Raw genomic sequence first — 11,696 nt, 5'->3', positions numbered from 1 at the left:
TTTTGTGTAGTTAGTCTGTAAAAATTTTAGAGCTGTTGGAGAAGATCTGAATAAGAAATTGTGTGTTCTTGGACATTTTAGCCATTCATGGTCAAGAAGATGCCTATTTTAGAGGTCCTTGGTCTAAGAAAAGCTTAAACATGGATTACTTTTGTTAAATAAAGGCATCTCTTTCTTTTTTCAACTTGTTCTCAAGTTTCCATGGATGAATATCGATGATATCTTCCTTCCTTGGATTCTACCATCAAAAAGGCTTACCTAGCATGATCCTTGACATATGGCTGAGGTGGAATGTCGTGTGTGCAGGTTGCTAGGATTTGAATAGCCACTATAGCTCGGATTTGGGGCATGAGTTCTTTCTTTGAATGCATTTGGCAAGCCATTGAAGGTTATAAAAAATGTATCATAGCAATAGGTTGGTTGCTTATGGTCTTGAATTGGTTCATGTATTGGATGCTAGAAGCTATGTTCATATTCCTGATTACTTGAGGAGAAATATGAAACTAAAGGCTATAAAATATATTTTCCTTGGCTAGCCAAATGAGAAGGGTTATAAATGCTATAATTCTATCATTGGAGAGGTCTACAAGCAAGGATATAAGATCCACTAAATATGAGTCTTGGTATAGGCCTAAAGCTACAGTTGAGATTGATTATAAAAGCAATGATGATGGTGGTTATGGGAACAAAATTGTAGCAAATAATAGTTTTAAAAAAATCATCATCCATAGAATCCTCTTCTAAACTCTTACCCATAGGCTTCTTCCATTGTGCTATTACTACCTTCTTCTGTACACTCCTTAACATATTAAAAAATATTATATTCAGATTGTTTTACAAGTAAAAATCATAGGTCTTTACATTGCCTTGATATAGTGGGTAAGGCTAGCTACATAAGTTGCTTAACAAGGCTATGCATAGGCTTAAATTCCACTCTTTTCCTAGCTAATTTCTTGAACATTGCATGACAATCAACAAAAATTCATGGGGCTAGAGTAGATGGCAAAGTGCTCATGGAGCTAACATGGTAAAAAAAAATATTGTTTCTAAGAGACCACAAATTGAGGACATTGATTCCTTTGACCATCCCCCAAATCCTCTTAGGTCACAACACTTAAGTTTTAGAGTAGTCCCAAAAAACATGTTTGATACTTTCTTCATGCTTTCTACAGAAAACACCCAAGGGGGATACATGGGCAAGCTTGGAGATCATGACTCTAGTCAGGAGCTTTTTTGAGACTATTCTCTATAGTTATAAGTTGATTTTGTATGAGGGATGGCTCTCCATGTCTTTTTAAGCCTTTTCTTCCATGTCTTTAGTGTTTTTCTAAGTTTTTCCTTCTTCTAAGACTCCAGTGCTCCGAGATGCCACCTCGAGTTAGGAAGATGAAAATCAGCTAAGGTTAAGGACATATGCTCTACATCTATGCCACTTAAAGATACTATTGTCATTAGCTAGCATAGATGTAGATCATATGTCCTTAACCTTAGCCAAAGTTTCATGAAGCCCTTTAGAATCTTTGGCATTAAGGCCAAATATTTCTACAATCTAATTAAGTGGTTTAAACATTGATCTTGCACTCTCCTAGGCATCCTACCACCTACAAATGTTTTTTTTTTGTATGTTAATGCACGCCCTAGGATACCACTTGACTGAGTTGTAGTCATCCTCATAATGAAATGGGACTAGCCATATATTTAGAATAGGAGAAGCATTAGGCCTACCTCAAGATCTGCCTTGCTATTAGAAGAGTGAGGCCATTTGCAACCACACTTCAACCACCTACTTGGTTGCTTTAGATGGTTGAATGCTTACTTTTGTTGCTCTCGTTGATGTTAGGCCACACTTTCCCATAGATTTTGGATTATCTAATCCAACTACATATTAGAATACCCTATCAATGTCCTTCACAAGCACGTTTTAGGAGGGAGGCCGACATCCTAGTTGCTTTCTCATGGAGGGGCTCCAAACCTAATCCTTCCTTTTACATTGGAGAGGTAGCGTGATCCCATAGGATGGATGCCCACTCTCATTTATTTCCATACTCCCAAAGACTATTCTTAAAGAGAGATCCATCAATCAGCTAGATTTAGTAAAGGGAAAAAGAAATCCTATAAAGACAACCATAGGAGACATGACCATTTTAAGCTGGACAATTGGCCCTACAATCCCAACAATAAAAGGAAGACATCTTGAGATCTTGGCTTGAAATTTACTATATAACCAATTGAAACATCTCTTGAGCAAGATTCCAATACCTATCTATATGCACTAGAAAGGTAGTGTATAAGTTGGCCTTTGGGAATCTTCCTAAAGCCAAACAGACTTAGCCCCATTGGGGATTGTCTTCCCATGACAAAAAGAGTAGCTCTATCAGAGTAAATTCCTAGCACACCCTATCATATGCCTTTTTTGAATCCATGTTTAGTAGCACATAGTCCTCCTTGAGTGATCACACATGGTCTATGCCAAACAACATATTTAAGATTACATCTTGGATAGGTCTTCCATGCACAAACCATATTAACATGCATGCATTTTCATCCCCAAATATATGCTTAATAGGCAGGGCTAATGCTTGATTCATAACCTTGTATGGCACACCAAGCATTGTTAATGGCCTCCAATGCCCAGATTTTCTCCTTTCTGAGTCCTTGCTACTCGATGGAGTCCTAGTTGGGAGGAGCATGAACATCTCTTCCACAAAAGTCTCTTGGTGTAGGTTGAATATGTCAAGACTCTTCCTCAAAAGCGTCTCTAGCACTCTCATTTCATATCTTCTTATGCTCTAGTGATGAAATTTGGTGATGCTAGGGTGATTGCAAATGTGACAATCAAACACACCACTTCTAGTCCTTTTCTACACCACTGGTATGGCCATTAGCTCGAGATCACTCATGTTGGTAGTCATCTTCTAACCACTGCTTAGCAATGGCATGCCATTAGTAACCTATAGGTTGATAATACCTATCATTGTCATGTTTTACTCCATGCTATCATTTCGGCTCATGAACTAGAAGTCCCATCCAATCTGTAGCACCATCCCTTATTTAATAAGATTCATACAAAGGAGGAACTCCATGTGGCTAGTCGCTTTGCTAGTCCCTATTTAATCATGGATATTACCTTTTATTTGTGTGGTTTGGCTATGAGACCACTTGACCTAGATGCCTTTGCCAAATTAGAGTATAACCCCAAAATTTATACTCGGTGGTTGCCTTTTCCTCATCTTCACCCTCCATCTAGTTGTCTTTGGATTTTCTATGTACATAATCAATCTAGTTTGTCTTTTTGTTTTCATTGGTGTTTCCCTGCCATCTTTCCTAGCCCTTTGTTGTTGCATGTGAAAGCTAGGAAGTTGCTAGCTCCTTTTGTTTACAAGGGGAGAATTGGGCCAATCAATTTTGACAATATTTTTTACGACAGGCAAAGGTATGGTTTGACTATTTTTTGTTGTTTGGTTAACTAGAAATTTCTCAAAATGTGCTCTTATTTTATGATTAAGTAGATGGAAGGTTCACAATCTGAAATGTCTACATTGGTGGCTATGGAGGAGTCTCGCTATGAGGACAAGGGAATATTCACCATGGAGCAATGTAAGGAGTTTGGTCTAGAGACTAGTTTATGGATCTTTGGAGCCTTGAAGGTTTGTCAACTTCTTAACCTAGAAAACATTCTCAATAGATATTCCAAAGTTAGGGGGTTGGTGGATAAATGTGGGTCAAACAACTATATACAGGAAACCAATGGGCCTATTCACTTTTCCACTTGTTACAACTTTGTGCAAAACTATGATCCTAAAACTGAAACAAGTGTGATAGGGTATAGGGAAGGCAGGGAACAACAAAGAAAGGAAGTGGCACTTACTCGAGAATTGGTAGAGCAATCCCTAGGTCTCTGCCAAGGTAATGGGAAACAAGGTAAACTCCATAAAACTCCTCTAAACACAATATTAGTGAGTTTGGGAATCTCCCAATTTCCATTTTTTGAATACTAAATAGGTGGCACTCGGATAACATGCCCATAAGTTTCTCAAATCCATATGATGTGACCTATCATTGGAAAGCACTTGAAAAATGGAATCTATTGAGCTATAGAGCGCTCAATTTGGAGTTATATTGTTCAAGTTATGACAAATCCAAAGATTTGACCACGTGTCCCAAACTTATGGGAAATTCCCATATTCCCTAGTATGGTGTTTCTAGTGGATGAAAGGTGGGATGATAAGCCTAGTGTCAACTCCTATGGATTATTGTTTTCAGCTATTGAGGAGGAGGATCTTAGGGCCATGGCACAAGTTTTCCACCACTTGTTTACTTACAACAAGACCAGCACTCATACAGGAAGGATTCCCAAGGAGTTTATGGATGATGTTTTATTTTCCAAGATACTTGAGGAGGATTTCAATAAAATCTCATTGGAACAAGTTTGTGAGATCCTCACCAAGGTACATGTGGTTCATTCCAAAACTCCTAATGAGAATCTCACCACTGCTAAGACCAAGTTGTGCTTGATCAACTTTAGTGGTGCTCTCACCAAGGTTATCACTATAGCTCTAAAACTCTCAAAACCATTATTGGTGGATCCAAGAAAAGACAAAAGATCAAAAGAAGAACAATAGCCAAGTACTCAGAAGCCCCTCAAGTGGATGAGCCATACCGGGGGTAAGAGAGGGAAATTCCAAATGAAGCACCATGTGGACATCCAAAAATCTTTGAAGAAAGCTCTTCCAAAGCAAAAGGAGGACTTGACTAGAACCATGTAGAGATCATATGAAAATGACATGTCAAGGAAGGAAGTTTCCAATGCACAAAGAGTTGATAAAGGAATTTTTAAGAGAGTGGGAGGCTCTGGCAAAGGGAAGGAAAAGGATGTAGTAGATTAGATAGTGATGAATCTAGGGGATCTTTAGATGTTTAGGACCACCTTACAAACCATGTAGGTAAAGATCAATGCGTTGGAAAGGGGTAAAAAGCATGAAGATATTACAGTGACTTCTGGCACACAAAATCAATATTAATTGATAGAAATGGATTAAGCTAAAGAAAACCCTATATAGGTTTTATTTTTGTAATTTAGACCTATTTTTATTATGTATTACAGTAGTACTGAAATGATCTTGAGTTACACCGTGGTCTCTCAAAACTATGTCTTTTACAAGTACAAAGCATTCCCCTGTCCACCCACCAGAAGAAATTTCAATTGGTAGAATTGGTTGATGATGAGAAAAGTCTTGCATGGGCCTAGTTACATGAATTCCAACACCTATTTTATTGTTATGAACAATAGTAAAGGTTCTTTTATGCTTCCCCAAAACCATCCTAAAGAGGGTTCGTATGCTTCAAGTAATATACTCACTGTAGACAAGCATATGCATCTACTATTGATCCTTGTGTTCAAAGATTCATATTGAAAATTCAAGATAGCGATATGGAGCCTGAATATTCTTTTTTACCCTATTTCCCATAGCTCATATGAGCCACAAACTCATTTCTTTGCTACATAAAACCATCAAAGGTCTAGGAGTTTTCTACTTTATTCCTCTTCACCAAAACCTCCAACTTGCATGAGTTTTCATCTCCCTTCTTCTCAACATTTTCTCCAAGAATAATCTAGTGTAATTGCAACTATAGATCATGTTGAAATGCTACCCCTTTTTCTCCCTTTTTCCTCCTATTTTGAACCAATTAAAAAGTGCCACGAGTTTTTTTCTTTATCCCCTACATAGGGTCACATGCCTTCTTACTCGTAGTCACAAACTTATTTGACTTCCCTTTCTTCTCTTGAGTTCAACCGCATTACCTATGACTAAACTATGAGTAAATCACTGAATCCAAACTTGGTGGTGTATCTAGATCTCCTACAACTTGTCTTTTCGTATCCTTATATAGACTCCTAAATTCATGAAGTTATGGGATCTCATATGTCTTCATTGTATAGATATCAAATCATATGGCATCCACCCCCTCCAAACTAATGACACCCAAAGAACCACAAAAACAAGTTATAAAATTATAGATGCATTCACCACATTTTCATTTTTTATGGGGAGAATAACATTTACATGATTTCAAAATCACTAAAATACACGGTCCCTTTCATATGAGGGGGATACATCCACATCCATCATAGATAAATGGTATGCATAAAAGTGTACATGCATGCATTTGTAAAGAGCTAGAGAGAATTAAAATGTAAAGGCTAAAGCCTTACGAATCCAAAGGTATCCAAGAAATTAAAAGAAATAATAAAATATATAAAGGGTTGTGTGTCTTGTGGGGAAAAGGTGGAATGGAGTGCACATCTGATTATGTGCCTCTTTCTCTTCTTTCTTCCAAGATTCCCACATTCTCCCTTAATGGTGCAAAAATTTATCTATCTCTCTTTTGTGTAAAAATTTGTCTTTACCCTTTCTCTCTTCTCTCTTTCCTTGTCAATAATGGTTGAAGTTATGGAGGATGATGATGAAGATGATGATTTTGTTCACTATTAAGAGCAGGAATTGTGGTTTTTTTCTAGTTTTGAGATCAATAATAGAGTCATACACATAGATTTTGTGTGCTTTCTATATGGTTTTGTGTTCATTTCTATTTGTGGGAGGGTTGTCTTCATTTTGGTGTGCAGCCAAAAGATAATCTCAACAATTATATGCAAATGTGTCTAGAAGAAACATGAATTATTGTTGTTCAAGAACTTGTTATCAATGGTAGAAGAAAAGTTTTGCAAAGAAATAGATTACAAAACAAAATATGGATTCATAGACCATCAATATTATCAAGTGAAGAATAGGAGCCAAGTTAAAATAATAAGCAGTTATTGTGCGTTGCTAGAAATGATAATGTTCACACCCTTATTGAGCATTTCTCAGAGTTGGGGTGAAATGGCCATGCTAATAGAAGTAGTATTGGTGGAAGATATCTTGGTGAATAGGCATTGGCCATTATAGGGTTACTTGCCTCACCAACACAACTAGATTGACTGCACAATTTGGATGAAGATCATCAATTTGTTGGGTATATATCTCCTCTCCAATCAAATGTATCTACCACACATTTTTGAAAAACAAGAAGATAAAGAAAAAGAAAATGTTGTAGTGCATTGTATGCCTATCTCAAGCCTATGCAACTTTCCAATGGGTGAAACTTGATGATAACTTTCCAAATGAAGAAATTGGTTCCATGGTGGCTATTGTCCTATACCACATGCCTTCTGTATTGATTTAGCTTGAATCCTTGGCAACAGCCTGTAATTCAATGTGTGGTGTACTGACAAGGACATAGAAGACACTGGAGAAGATGATGAGATAAACAGAGAACGTTGTGAATAAGGGACATTCCATCATTCCTTTGCAACCCTATCTCTCTTGTTAACTATTTGCCACTAAAAATTGAACCATGCTACGCCCCTCTCATTATAGCAATGGTCACCCCCCTATTCAGGAGACATTGATGGAGAAGAAGAGATGGGAAAGAGGGAACAATGGCCAAAGATGAAAGGACTTGGGGACTTTGTTGCATGTGACACATTATGCGCTTATCAAACATAACTACATGGAATAAGTGTCGAGACCCAAACGGGCCCGACACTGTCTATAGGCACTAGCTAGGCCTTTATAACACTCACAAGACAGCCCCACATGGGCTCGCTACCAGGAGCTTCCAAGGGCACCCTACCCTAATCTCTACTAGAGATATTGTGTTTGTAATGGAGCATAGTCCAATGATTTCCCTTCCTTACTCCTCAAAGGGAGATCCCATACATCTTGGTATAATATACCACATAACACAAACACAAAGGAGGCACCCCTCCAGATGAATGCCATGGCCCTATTGCAGCTCTCTTACATCGAGAGGATTAGCCCCTCGATGTGTTGCTCTAACGTAAAGAACATATGAACATTTTCCACTCTTATATATTTTGAATGATCCATGAGATTTGATCTTTCCTTACCAAGCTTGCCCCAAGAAGCCGTTCATCTACCCTATAGCTAGGGTTTCCTTTCACACTCCACGTAGGTCAATGTTTGGAAAGCAATTGCCATGCATCCAGGTTTGATACCATATTATGCTCAATGCAAATGTGGATGACCATTATGATCAAGCATTTTATCATTAGAAACCAACTAAGTGAAGTGAAAAAACTAACTTTTAATGATTTTTCAACTAATCATGCGTGCGGCATTGATAGAGACTAGCATCCGATTTCTTTATGCTACTAGTCACCTTAACTCAAATGATAATCCATCCTATATGTTATTCATAAAAAAATAAATTAAAATTTGAATTATTTTCAACAACTAACCACTTTCACAAACCCTCTTCCCTCCTACCGTTTAGGTTTTGCATTTGTTGGGTAGGTGTAGGGTTCATTTTTATGTTGTTTTTCATGAAAAAATCGATTAAACAATACTATAACATGGAAACAAGGCTTGACTGAGGCTTGATCTTTACACTCTAGCCTTGCTATATGCTCACAAACATGATAGTTATTTTTTCCTAAATTTTTTAGCAAAAAAGCTAAAATTTCCCTTATTTTTTCTTATTTTTTCCATTTATTTCCTCATAAAAATGAGACATTTTAGAATTATGAGTTCTTACTAATCAATGACACTCAAAAACATTTTCAAATCAATTTTTATTCAATATGACCCCAAAACACTCAACAAAAACTATGTCATGCTTAATGCAGCTTTTGTGTTGTAGTTATTCTAGTCTATTAGACATGTCTGAAGGATCCTTTGCTTCAAACCTACATTGCTTCTTCCTAAGGAGTAGTGTGTACAATTAGATAGATCTATATGGTATTCTCAATTTTGAAACTTGTCTTTAAATCCCAAATTGTTCCACTTTCTTTCAAATTTGGAACAATTTTATATAAACTTGATATATTCCTCAAGTTTTCATATAATGTTCACATATTTTGACTCTAGGACATCAAGTCTCATAGAAAACTTTATCTTTATGATACTGATATGCTGTAGTACTTCACACTTCCTTTCAACTTATTCATCTTATTTAGGAAATTGATGTGTTGCATGGAGATGCATACAAATCTCTATTATTTTCTTATTAACTTGATGCATTAAATCAAGTCATCTTATAATACTTATGATAATTTACACTAACTTGATACACTCCATCACAATAAATTTAATGTTGTGTATTTCATATGAACATGATGTAGTGCATCAAGTTGTATTGTAAAGTTAAAAAAAATTCACACCAACTTGATGCACTACATCAAGCTAGATAGAATAATGTATTTTTTTGTACTAACTTGATGTAGTGGATTCAATTTCCTTGAAAATATAGAGGTTTTTCAATCAAGCTACATGGAATATTATGTGTTTTTTATACCAACTTGATGCAATGTATCAAGTCGCTTTGTAAATAATACAAGTTTTGGCATCACCTCAATGCACGACATCAACCCACCTAGAATATTGCATGTTTTCTTTCTACCTTGATCATAGAAGTTTTGTCACCAAATTGATGTATTTAAAGTGCTCAACATGTTTTCATAGGATCTTGATACATAGCATCAAGTTGCCATGCATGTTGCGCATAATTTCGAACATATAAAAAAGTTAATGATACAAAACAAGTGGTTGTGTGCATTATGTAATGAATGTCTACAATAACCATAAGTAGTCTATCAAAGTGCATTAATATTTGCAATAAGTGTAACTTCTCCATTAATGTGCATAGTTGGTTCATCTTTAAAATGAAGTAGGTATGGTGCATCAATTGACATTTGAATAAATAAGGTTTCCATGTTACTTTTTAGTGAGGGAGGGGGTTCACTATATGTATATACTCTTTATCATGTGCATTCAAGGAGTATTTGCAAATACTCTTATCTATTAAATTTTCCCAAATAAAACACTCTAGTTTTCTATTAAATCTATAAATAAACCCTTTTAAATATGGTAGCCTTTTGTATTTAAAATTTTTTCAACTTTGTTATTTTAAGAATCCTTTATGTTAAACCCTCCTGATACACACATGTACTTATGGGTGAACCTCTCAAGGTTTCCATCAACATGTTCAAATTTTAAAGTAGGTGATCACAACTTTATTTCTCTATACTCCACTACCACAAGCAACATTCTAGTGTGGAACATGCATTTAAGAATGAAGACTTTTGAGTCTTTTCAGGGTACGATCTTTTGATTTACTTGTTATATTGACAAGTAATATAAATATAATAAGTTTTATAAATTTTCCTATCTATATATTTTTTCTCTTGTGCATGTACATACATGATTGATAAACCAAGTACTCGCCAATGTCTTGGAGAATGTGTTGATTAACCCTACTTTAATAAGAAAGTGAAAGTATGTGTATGGAATCCAGATGATTACCAACCATTATAAAAAACATGGTAATAGTTAAACAAAAAAAATATGGAGTTATGTTTAGGACCGAAAGGTTTTATTTTAGATGCCATTGAGACATAGGTAGGTTTATTATTGTGGAAATATATAGAACTAATTAATTGTATACTGTGAATACTTGGTTTTTCAATGCCCTTAGATAAAAAAATGACTCGTGCAATTAATGAATGAAGAGATTATGTTGTTGTAGAAAAGATGATCTTCGACTATTTTTTATAGGATATAACTAGTATTTTGCAATAAGTGGATGCAAGAAGATAGAAGATAATTGAAAATATTAAGGAAGCATTCAGAGAGATTGTGTCATTATTTTTTGAGCCACGGGTTTTAGTCCATGTAGTACACATAGAGATGTATGTATTGGGGAACTTGTGCAACAAACTAGTAAAATAAGAATGGTGAGGAAGATATGTTGGACCAAACCAGCACTTGTTCTATGACTTTTTATATGTGATTTACTTGCAATATTGATGTACTTGAATTTATTCTTTTCATAGATTCATAATTGTTGCACTTGGTAGTTTCTTGTGAAGCAAGTTGCTCATTGTGTACTTTACATCCTATGCTTGATGTGCTATTAGTTAAGGTACGTTTTGTCATTGTAAGTGTAATGTTGTTTAATAAAGGTACTTGCTATTTTGGGCATTTTATGATGTTAATCTATCTGATACTACATGATTTTATCTCTTATGTACAACTTTATTAGCAAGTGATTCGAGTTTAGCAAGATTGTAAAAATAGCATCACCATGTCTAGTAGAGCTACATAACATTGTAAACTTCATTGAATATCTTGAAGTGATTGTATCATGTCTAAAATAAAAACTTATACAAAGAAGGCTCTAGGAATGTTTATGCTATGTTGCTATTACCTTGTTCCATTATAAAATGCTAATGAAAAAGGGGAAGCCTAAATATTTGAAAAAGGTTAGATTGAGTAAAGATCTAAGCATAAAGTCAAACATTAATTTCCTTGCTTGATTCTATGGTTATGTAACTCATCAACATAGTATAAGGGTGTATTATTGAAACCATTATAGCTTTACAAAGTAGAAGATCCATGATGTTTCATAGTATTGTTCTATATAGAAAAGTAAGTAAATATTTTTGTACATGAAATTTTCAATATTGAGATAGATTGATGTATGAAGAATTTAAGTGTTAGAGAAATAGGATTTTTAATACTCATATAGTATGTTAGCAATATAATCTTGAAAACATCTAAAATTTGAAATTTTCTAGAAATACAACATGTTGATTTTCGGATATTTTTTAAAAATATGCTATTTTTGCATGAAAT

Source organism: Lygodium microphyllum, chromosome 2 (genome assembly GCF_053477565.2).
Source record: "Lygodium microphyllum isolate KBCC chromosome 2, Lygodium_microphyllum_v1.1.10, whole genome shotgun sequence".
Taxonomy (NCBI): domain Eukaryota; kingdom Viridiplantae; phylum Streptophyta; class Polypodiopsida; order Schizaeales; family Lygodiaceae; genus Lygodium; species Lygodium microphyllum.
The sequence above is the reverse complement of the archived record's forward strand: the minus strand, read 5'-3'. Positions refer to the sequence as shown.